The sequence below is a fragment of the Poecilia formosa genome, unplaced genomic scaffold (genome assembly GCF_000485575.1).
Source record: "Poecilia formosa unplaced genomic scaffold, Poecilia_formosa-5.1.2 Scaffold42, whole genome shotgun sequence".
Taxonomy (NCBI): Eukaryota; Metazoa; Chordata; class Actinopteri; order Cyprinodontiformes; family Poeciliidae; genus Poecilia; species Poecilia formosa.
Genome location: NW_006799981.1, coordinates 2,360,759 through 2,372,540, shown reverse-complemented (window position 1 = coordinate 2,372,540; position 11,782 = coordinate 2,360,759). Strand labels below are relative to the sequence as shown.

The following is an 11,782-nucleotide window of genomic DNA, read 5'->3' as shown; positions in this document are numbered from 1 at the left end:
CTTTGATGCCAGTGTAGGGACTTTAAAACTGGTGTTATGTGCTCTATCTTCCTGGTTTTAGTGAGAACGCGAGCAGCAGCATTCTGGATCAGCTCCAGCTGTTTGATTGATTTATTAGTCAGACCTGTGAAGACACTGTTGCAGTAATCAATGCGGCTAAAGATAAACACATGGATGAGTTTCTCTAGATCCTGCTGAGACATTAGTCATCTAATCCTGGAGATGTTCTTCAGGTGATAGAAGGCCGACTTTGTGACTGTCTTAATGTGGCTCTGAAGGTTCAGGTCAGAGTCCATCACTACTCCCAGGCCTGATCGCTGGTTTTCAGTTGTAATAACTGAAGCTCCTCTTTAGGTCCAAAGATAATAACTTCAGTTTTGTTTCTGTTCAGCTGGAGAAAGTTTTGGCACATCCACACATTTTTCTGTTCTAAGCATCTATTCAGTGATTGGATGGGTCAAAGGTCACCTGGTGACATCGTGATGTAGAGCTGTGTATCATCCGCGTAGTTATGGTAGCTAATTTTATTCCCTGTTATAACCTGAGCCAGTGGGAGCATATAAATATTGAAAAGAAGTGGTCCTAGGATTGAACCCTGGGGTACCCCACATGTGACCTTTGACCTCTCTGATGAGAAGTTTCCGATTGAAACAAAGAAATCCCTGTTCTTTATGTAAGATTCAAACCAGTTGAGCACTGGACCGGAGAGTCCGACCCAACTCTCCAGTCGATTCAGTAAAATGTTGTGGTCAACAGTGTCGAAAGCTGCACTGTGGTCCAACAGAACCAGCACTGTGGTTCTCCCACAGTCTGTGTTTATATGGATGTCATTGAATACTTTGCAATAGCCCTTTTACAACACCCTTTAAATGGATTATTATGATCAATAGAAAAAAAATAAAATTATTATGATCAATAGAACAAAAATAAAAATCCATAAAATCCTCCACAGTAGTTGTGTTTTTATTCACTACAAGCTGAAATTAAAGCCCTCGCTGCAGACAAGCTGTTCTCAGTACATTTCTGTATTACAAGCTGCTAATAAGACTAAGATTGTTCTTTCATTGTGCACAGTTAACAAGGAGCAAACAGAATTCTTTGAGAGGCTGCAGATAACTGTTTGTATCATGAAACTCCAGCTACAAACTACACCAGTGATTAGCAGCACAAAGAGCAATTAAAAGTGACTAATCACTTACACCAGATGTTGCCTCTGCGATGCATAATTGCACAGTAGATATACAAATTTAGGGAGATAATCAGCTCACATGTGGAAACTGCTTGCAGGTCGGGATCTTTTTGCTATAAACGTGTAACTGTTCAAATAAATTAAATGGGAGACATACGGTATGTATTTTAGCCATAGATTGTGATTGTGAATACATGTGTACAAATTAAAGAATCACAACCAGCATTCTAAACTGAGTGTGTGCAACACCACAATCGCAATCCACTGCTTGGTTGCTATATTTAGTAGGATCTTATATCACAAGTTTGATGCATTTGCACTTTTCTTGCTGCCAGTATAAATCTTGCGTTTTAGATGCCCTATTTCTGACAATTATTAAACAAACTGATCTGATACAGAGAAACCTTAACATCAATTGAAAGCCAAGAAACAAACACAGCTTCCCATGATTTCCTACAAACAAAACAAGGAAGAGTCTCATAGTCAAACTATTATAAAATGTTATGGATTTGTCTGGTGATCTGAAGGGGGCAAGGCCATATATTTATGTGCCACAGGTAAAAGAAAACCAATCTGGTGAGGCGCAAATAGATGCAGAGGAAGTACAACAGAAAGGACAACAGAAATTGATATGTTGCGTATTAATTCAAATTTTTAGTACTTGAAACAATTCAAAGAAGATGAAAGGCTTGAGGAACTAGTCAAGTTTTTTTTTTCCTTCTTTGTTTTTTTTTCTTTCTTCTTCTTTGTTCTTTGAGATTCTGCTCAGCCTTTTGTCTCTATGCCAAGACATAGGTTCCTGTGTTTTAAATGGACACCATAATAAAACCTCCATGATGTAGAAAAAGATTGCAGGCGTCTTGGTGTCAAGGAGGATCTTCCAGCTAACCAGGTGTTGACACACAATCACCCAGCACTTCAACTTTGAGTAAATAAGCTGCTTAGCCAGATGTGGGTTAAAGAATAAAACAACAACACCACTGTGTTTTTGTCCAATAATAAGTATTAATTATGACCGTAATTACACATGCATCACATGCAGCAACAATACAAGGAAGTACTTTTGTTACTAGCAATCTCTCTAACTCCATAATTCAACCAGATGTGCTAGCAGTGATGCTAGCATCTTTTCATGCAGACAGTACAACAGTGGTAAAACTACTGCATGAATACATCTTAGTTTAAACCCAATAAAAATATATATTTTGAATTGTGCCCAGTACCTAACTTTGTCTAAACAGTGGACATATAGCACAGGCAGAGGTTCAGTTTATGAACAAGAAGTCTATTCCAGAAGAAATGGCTTCTTTTGGGGTGGTTCTTATTTTTAGATGTTTTCTCTCACAGCAGAAAATATCTGCTGAGGTGTGCAGAGATTGTTAAATCAATAGTTGCTCTCTCAAAACAATATTAATCCATGATAACTGGCATCTGCTTCAACTTATTTCCCCTGCTGTGAATTGAAAACAAACTGCAAAACACAATGCATCTTTAAAATTTATCCATAGGGTGCCGGTTTGTTAGGGCACCAAGCTACTCACAGACAACTCTCCTGACCTCCTCCACACTTTATAAATCTTTACTTGATGAGCTCATATTCAAGCTGCAGAACTTATCACTACTTTTGTCTTGGGTAGATATTACATTACGCATTAATGGGGGCGTTTGGTCTCCCAAATTAAATGTCATCACTCTTCAGCAACCTTCAACGAGATTTTCAGCTGCCTCGTGCTTGCCCCCCCTTCCCTCTTCACATTTTTTAACCATACACATTTCCACAGCCAAAACAGAGACTAAAAGTTGCAGGAATTATTAATATATGCGTTTTAAAAATCCCAGCTGAGAGTCATTTACAAAGCAATGAAAGAAAAGGCTATTTTAAATACTCATCCAATCTCAGAGATTAGATATGAATTTCCTTTTTATTAAGCTTTTGCCACCTTTAGTTGTCCTGTGGTGGGGGGAAAATATATATATCAGACATCAGCTTTACAACCCAGACAAGAGGTTGTTTTTTTTTTTTTTAACCTCTAGAGCCAAGATAGACGTTAAGAAATTTGGCTTTTTTAACACTTGGAACCTCTACTGACTTTACACAGCATGAGTGAAAAGCATAAAACAAAGAAGTCAGAAAGGAAAAACAACAAATCAGATGAACAGGTGCCTGTATACAGGCACACAGTACTTTGAGCTTATGTTGGAGTCTGAGATTCTGCTCAACCTTTTGTCATTAATGGGTAGCAATTAAGGACAAGCTGACAGAGAAAATATCATACTGTATGTACTTATCTGTAGTGAAAACACTGCTTTACTAATCTTTACAGCTTCTCTGCAAATGTGAGAAGTAACACCTCTTTCTATTAACTAATAATTGGAAGATAAACAAGTGAGGTCTTTCCAGCTAAGTGAAAGATTTTATTCAATTCGTTTTTTCCAATAAAGTTGCATAAATCAGCTAGGAGTTGTAGTTAATGCTAGCCAATTAACTAGAATTGAGAGGTTCATAAAAACAGGTGTCATGCCTCCGACAAAGCAGAGTGTGTGGCAGTTTATTGTAATCCATCTCCCTGCAAAAGGAATTTCAAGGATGTTTAGTCGACTCAAAAAGCAGAACTTTACATAATTTATCTTGTTGTAGAAACCAAAAAAACAATTCTGCACTCATGAGTCCTGACACAAATGAAATGTAATATTAATGACTTCATCAATCTAATAAATGCACTGCATATCTCATGCCAGAGAAAGTGCTTTATTATCACCCACGCACAATGCATTTTGCTTTAATACTGTTTTTGTCATTTTCCCCCATAAATTCAAAGTAATGTAAGTACTCTGAGAACTCGTGACATGCACGGCTGCCGAGCTTTGCAGTGCATTTTTTAATGGAAACATCAGCAACAAACAGCTACAGAAACATAGTAAAAAACAGATGTGCAGAGAAATCTTGCGGTCAACAGAATCATACCATTTTTGACTTGATCAGCCCCAATTGGTGAGCATGAACACACACTCCCAACTTAACATCTTGTACAAAGTTGTACAAAGTTGTACAAGAGTTTAGATTATTTCAAGTTAAAGTTGCTGTTTAAAGAAAAAAAACTAGTATCAAATAAGAGTTTAAAATGAAGCTATTTGAAAGGAAACTGCAACAGAGGCATCTGTTCATTCAGGCTCCCATGAGATTTCACTCTTTCACCTTTTTGTAGTTTTTGTTGTTTTGTACCCAACATTTTGGGGGGCAAAAAGGAAATCAGGAATAACTGTCTATTTTAATAGTAAAAACACCAAATATACTTTAATATGCATTAATACACACAGTGCAAACTGTTGTAGCGGTATCTCAGAAGATAACATTCACAGTTTTCCTGGTTGCCGTTACTGGATTGGCTGCTGGATTAGTGTCAGCCAATGGCGTGTTAAATACATTGAAATTACATTTTCAGCTTTCAAAGCTTTCTTCTTTAGAATATTTTACAAATGCTCTATAAAAACAAAAATCTATGAATAGGTGGCTTTACAAATACTCCACCGTGAACAGACTGGGGTCCAATATATATTTCTAAGGGAATAGATGCTGACTGATAGCAATCCAGGCTAATTGTGCTAGCAAAAGGAAGTTTATAAATACTTACTCCACAGGCACTTTGCCTTCATTCTGAAATAGTAAAGAAAGGTTTTTACAGCAACTGTTCAAACACGCGCGCACACAGTGTGACGTCACCACTGCTGTTAAGTAAATCATTCATGGCCACTGAAGGCAGAAAGACTGGGGAAAAAAAAGCTTAAACACAAATTAATTACAGTCATCAAAGTAAAATCAGAATTGGTCATGTCAAGGCTTTGCAAAAACTGGAGCTAGGAAATCAGACACAAATTTCTGACCGGTACACATCTAGTACTAACTGCTTTTTAAGTAAAACAGGTAGGTTTGAGAAAAAGATGCCATTGAACTTTAGCCTCTTTTTTCAGAACCCGTCATGGCCGTCTGGAGGCGATGGGTCTGAGGACCGTCAGTCTCCAGTTTCACACGACCCATCAACCAGTTCCACTGGCAGAGCAGCTCTTCTGCCAGTCAGAGCTGCAACACAAATATTCACTGCAACACTTTTGACTCTGATCATTTCTCTTTAATGCCATTTATCATTTTTACTTCTTAGTCATTGAGGGCAGCTTGGGTTTTCCTGACAGCTGTGTAGCCAAACCTACACAGCTCAACAATGAGGAGAAATAACAGCCTGTCTTCTGTGGCCAGAGTTACATTTGTCATGCTCCTGTATGCCAACAATAACAGAGGACAGTTTGTTTCTAGTCCTACCCCGCCTCCCTGCATTCAGTAAAACTATGAAAGAAAATTCCATTCATTGCACAGATTGCAAGGACTACTTTTAAGCCTCCAGCTGTCTGAAAAGAAACATTTTTAGTTTCACGGAATCTACTAGTGATAATTGACGAGTCCTCCTCAAAGACAAAGAAAAATAACAATTCAGGATGACTAAGCTCAATGGAGGAAAACTCCTCAATCGATGAGAAGTATAAAAATACCCTCCTCTTCTCTGCTACAATTCTGTCAGGAATATTAACACTAACAGCAGCATCTTTTACAAGCTTTGAGTACCACCTCAGCTGCTATGTGCAAGGACTCAATGAGGAGCCATCAAGACGTTCATCTAATGCTACTGATGTGGAAGACACTCCAGGCACATGTGCTTGATTAAACATACAAATGGGACTTGGCATGCAGTGACAAAACACACCGGGGGCTGACATGGAAAGAAACCAATCTGCACTGCTTACAAGAATTTGTCTTAGCTTTAGCTACTTTTAAAGTCAAAATAACATGAGTCAAAAGGCTGAAATAAAAAAGAAGTGCTTTAATTGTTGATTACAAGTGACCTAATGTCTTCTCAGGATTTTTTTAAGGAGGGAAGCTGCTTACAGAAACACACCAAAGCATGTCAAGGTGACACTTGCAGCTGCAGAGTGAGATCAGTTGCTGCTCAATAAAAACTATCAAGTCATGAAAAATTTAACAACCACCTCCACAGCTGAACATACGCTAGAGCCTATAGTTCTGTTCTTGGACAGTATGAGTGACAACAGGCCTCTTATTGTAAAGATTAGCAAAAAAAGATGCTTCCTGACCACCAATAAATGGTTAAAGCTGGAATACAGATGGTGCAGCTGTGGCCTCACTCATAAGTGACTGACTCCTGCCATCGGCTCCAGGGATTTGTTCAGGGTTGGCCTGAATGCTTCAAAGCTTTCACTGTTTCAATGATATCTTTAATTTTAATAGTTCAAATACCAAATGCACCTTAATGTACATTAACACGAACAGTAGAAACTGTCGTAGGCGTACGCTAACGTCTACACTGATGCTTATTTGCACTTTTTGGGGGACACAGCCGATCAGCACAAAGGAAAGTAAATGCCGCTGTCAGATGTGCCATTTTCCAAATGCCATACAAGTTTCTCTAAAGTTAATGCATTTCAAACAACTTCAGTAATCCATACACACAAAGAAAATAAAAACATAATAAATTAAGGCATGTTTAATAAAGTAGAACACCAAGGAGTTAAATATTCAACACATGAAGAAAAAGGTGTGCATAAAGGCATAAAAAGCCTAGAAACTAGCTGAAATCCGTCAGTAATTAGAAAGCATTGATGCAACATACAAATCAATTCACCTGGTTTAATATTAACTGATGGTGTATAAAAATATTTCTCACTGAAGCAAAGAGACCTTCTTTAAGATGTCTTCATGGTGAAAAAACATACTAATGGCTTCAGATACATCTCTAAACTCCAGGAAAACCCAGAGAGCGCCGCTGGATTCAAAACCTTGATGAGAAAAATGCTCACTGATGAAAGTTATTTTTATTTTTTATAATTAAAAAAAAAATCAACATCTTTTAACTTATACAATAAATATGATCTTCAGCTATCAATATCCTGCTTGCGAATTGGTGATTTAAACTCTCAAAAGAGTATTTAAAATGTTGCACAATGTTATGCTGTGGATTTGTTGAGGTTTTTAATGCATGGTCATAATTTGGTGATTTACTTTTTTTTGCAAGTTTGATGTTCTGCATAGTCAAATAACAATAAACAAACAAAAAGCAAAATTATTAGAACCAGTGAGGCACCAAACAAATTGGCCAATTATCCTTTGGCAGGTCAAATATATATTTTCTGTTCATTAACTGCTTCAGTTTTCTGTCGGTAAATACAGCACAGATCAAAAGGTACTTTGTTGCATTTTGTTTTGAGTTTAGTTAAAAAAAATGTATTGAGACAATTTAAAGACATGCTTTGATACATAAACGAGTATAATCATGTAATTGCTTCACTTTTGGTTGGCCTTAAAAGCTTTTTTTTTTTTTTTTTTTTGCTTTAATGCTCCATATTTTCTACATTTTTTTGTCGATGTGCAAAAAAGTTTAATAGCAGAATGTCAGAGCTCAGAAAAACTCAGAAACCACTATAAGCCAAAGAAAGGCCTTATTAGTTTTGTCTCTACATCCTAATAAAGAAAACTAATCAGGAGTCAAGAGGAACTCAAAAGTAACAGAGTAAGATTTTGAGTAATCGGGTTCTGTTCGAGGTTAGGCATTAATTACCCTCATTGAGGGTGACTTTCCCCAAAAGTCAACGGTTAAATTCTAAGAGAAAGAGGGGTGAGACGAACCTCTGTTCATGTATCCATATCTTTTTCATCGTTTCATTAAAGCACTTCACATGAGTTGTCTCATATACTGAAACTTCTGAGAAGATTTAGTTATCAGCTTTGTGAAACAGCAAACTCACCGTTCAGTTTGAAAGTTACCTTACTAAGCCTGTAACCCTGCCTTGTCGTACAGCCCTCAGGTTGAAGTGAAGGAAGCAGCGTCACATTAAAAAACTTAAATGTGGTGGTCCAATAAACACCATTACATCATCCATTTACTTTCACTTGAGGAACTGCGATGCACTAATTTTATTTATGCTTAAGATCTGCATGTTTTAAACATAACATTTAGGAACAGTACGTTGCTAAAGCACTAAGCAATAGTGTCTAATCCACTGCATTGTTCCCCAGCAAACAGCCTTGTAGGCTGAACAAAGGAACATGTAAGGGGCATGCAGGAAAGAATTAAGCTCCCTCACCAGCCGGGCTCACACATACAATAATTCTGCTGTGAATCACGTCTTTGTGCGAACCAGAATGACCACAGCCCCAGTGACGGGCGCTTCAGCGGGAGTTACCTTGGCAATGCCATGGCAGCTCTAAACTCGGTGGGGAAAATAATAATAACTTAAATGCCTTTAGTTTGGCACTTATTGCAAACATTTGGGGTAAAGAAAACATCAATGCTGATTTTCCCTTCTCCGGGATAAATGAAGGACTATTATTTTTGTCCTTTTCCAAGTTGCTTTTCCAGCCAAGCAACCGCTTTTTAATTTCCAAACAGTAAAATAAAAATAAAAGAAATCTGGAGTACATAACTCCAAAATGCATGACTATTAAAGTCAACAATATTGCAACTTTGTCGAAAAGAAACTGTGCAACATTTAGGTTATAGACACTTGAAACATTATCTTCACATTTCCAAGTGGGGATTTTAAATGCTACACCTTACTGTGTAGATCCAAATGCATATTTACACACTTAAAAGGTGTTTTGTGTACATCTAACAGAGACGTTTTTTACCAGAAGAGAACGTTAAGGAGACTAATGTATCTGACCTGCTGAGGCCCTCTTCAACTGCATGATTATGTAGCATATTACCACAGCACCACATGCTGTTAACTATCACTGTAGCAGCTAAAGCATGAGTAATTCCACTAAAAATATTTCACCCACATCATAAAGAAACGTGATTATACTGCCTTGTAAAGGTATTCCTATCCCTTCAGGGGTTTCTTGTTTTTTTTTTTTTTTTTAACAATTTGTCACTTCACAACAACAAACCTCAGTGCATTTTATTAGGATTGCATATAAAGTGAAAGAGAGATGATTTTCTTTTTTTTATGTATAAATGAAAATCTGAAACAAGTGGCATGCATTTGCATTTAGTTCTACTAAATCAACTTGTACAGCCATAGTTTAATAAAATTGCAGTTGTTGAAGTTGTTCCGTGTTGTTCTTTCGCAGCTTTTTTTTTTTTTTTTTTCCTCCTTTGGTTTAAGCATTACATATTTCCTTTGGTTTTGGATGCTGTGCAGCTGGAAGGATTTTTGCTCTTTTTTTTTTTTTTTTTACTGTCAGACAGTTGTTATGATGGGTAACCTTGGCAACAATGTGGTTTGTTGTTACAACCAGGAGCAGCTGATTAGCATCTCAAAAGCTCAACAAATACTTGAACTACAACCCCAAACCTGAGAGGAGTTAAAAAAGGAGGCTTCATCGGTGCAGAGCAGGACGAAAGAGCAGAGAGAAAAGGAGGAAGCTCAAACCATCTCTTCCTGGGTTTCTAATCATACGGCCAGACAGAGATTAAAGAAGAGCTGCAAAAGCAAATGAGGTGGATTAGCAGAGCTTGCCAATAACTGATGGTGTCATCCAGGACATCTTACTGTGGGATATCAACTCTGCTGCCTGTAAAGTGTGATATTAGCATGTCATATTTGTGTATTTTGACTATGTTGCAGAAGACACTATTGCACAGCGTCTTAAGTTAGAGACATCTTCAGATTTGTTCTGAGACTGACTGCTACTGGAGATTTTTCTTGCCCACAGCATCTTCATCCATTGCAACTTTTTGAAGATAATTGGAGGATTTGAGTTACAAATTATCCAAATAAGGTACGTTGAAAGGTACATTTCAATCAACTGTGCACATCGAGACTGAAATTGCTCAACCTCAGTCAGATTAGACAGTGGGACCATAATTAAATACACAAAGCCACAAAATGAACATTTAAACAAAGCAAATGTGTAACAAAAACAACATTTATTACACCAGAATTACACTATCAGTTCAATTAATTTAATCCAAGTCTATGGAACAGTCACAAAATGTCACCAAAATGACTGTCCCTCTAAAATCTTTCAGAAAATCTTAGAAATGCAGTGAATCGTATCGAATCATATCGTTTGCTTAATATCGTAATATATATTGTATCGGGAGCAGAATATCATGCATTGTATTGTATCATGAGATTACACACAGCTCTATTGGACAGACAGCATCTGTGATCAATTTTCTAGTTTTACCAAATACTATCATTTAGATTTAGGTCTAAACTTTTATTAGGTCATTCCAACATCAATATTGTATGTTTGTATGTTTAGTGTCTTTGTTGTGCTGGAATCTGGACTTTCTCCCCAGTCTTAAGCAGTTCTTAAAAAGTTGTATTCTTACACTTCGCTTCATACATTTTTCCATCACATCTGCCCATCTTTGATTAGCATTTATACCAAGATGATCTCATATGAAAAGAACACCTTCTTCCAACTATTTTTTGGACCGCTCCAACACATGGAAATGCTTTGAACCAAACCATTCCCTTTAGCGCTGACTTAATGTTTAGGTTTATTGTAATGTTGCAAGGTGTAACCATAGCCAAGTTTGAATCTTTTGGAGCCTCGCAACCATGTAGAATATAATCTTATTAAACTATACTGAAGTATGTAGTTGTAATGTAATAACGTGAACAAGTAAAAGGAGTATCAATGATTTTGCAAATCACTGTAATAAAGTGTTTTACTTATGGGCAAAAATGTACGACTTGCACAAAACTATACTAAACAATGCCTTTCAAACAAATTGCTTTAATTTCAAGCCCAAGCTTATATTAGTCTTTATTCCAGATCTGTAAAGCATTAACTTGATGGCTAATAATGTAAAAGCCTGACCTTAAAATTTAAACAAGCGTCTAATAAATTTGAAACAGTTGTTAAAGTGAAATAAGAGTGCACAGCAGATTTAAAAAGGCTGGGAATCATAAGGCAGAGTGACAATAAGTCCTAAACAAACATCAGACAGAGCAGCACTGAGAGAAGCTGACTCCTCCTCCTCCAGCATCAATACAGTCAGAAAACTCAGAGGGAAAAGTGGAAACCGCCACTATATTCAGCAACGATAAAAAAAGATAGGTATTGATTAAATGGAGATAACACCTCTATTTAAACATGGCTGTAGAAAATGAAGCAGCAAAGATAGATTTTGTCAATCAAGCATTAGTTTAAGAATTTTGTCATTTCTATGAAGGTGAAAAGCTTTTCAACACACGCCTATGACACAAACCATCTGTCAAACATACTGTCGCTCAAGTCAGTGCTACAAGTCTAAATGCAGGTCAGTCTGGAAACAGACAGTTAAAGTTTTGTATCATATCAGATTAACTTCCCCATTTAAAATGGAGAGTAGAATGAGATTTCTCTGTTTCAGAATATTTTGTTTATCAAGAAAGACTCTGTAGTTCCCTTTTCACCTGTCTGTTAGTTGGTGGCGGATGATAATGAAGAGAAAGAACAGTGAGGGCAAAGCGCCACACTGCAGGTCATTATCACAGCTGCTTCACCAACAGACCAGAGATCGGAACCGGATAATTTTCTCTCATCAGCAAATCACATTCTGAAAAATACTTTTTCTATTAATTAAACTA

General features: G+C 37.1%; 1 protein-coding gene across 6 annotated transcripts in view; it reads right to left on the bottom strand.

Annotated features, from left to right (window-relative positions):
• Positions 1-11,782, bottom strand: part of arid4b (AT-rich interaction domain 4B) — a 51,078-nt gene that overhangs the window by 35,992 nt on the left and 3,304 nt on the right. The window lies entirely within an intron of this gene.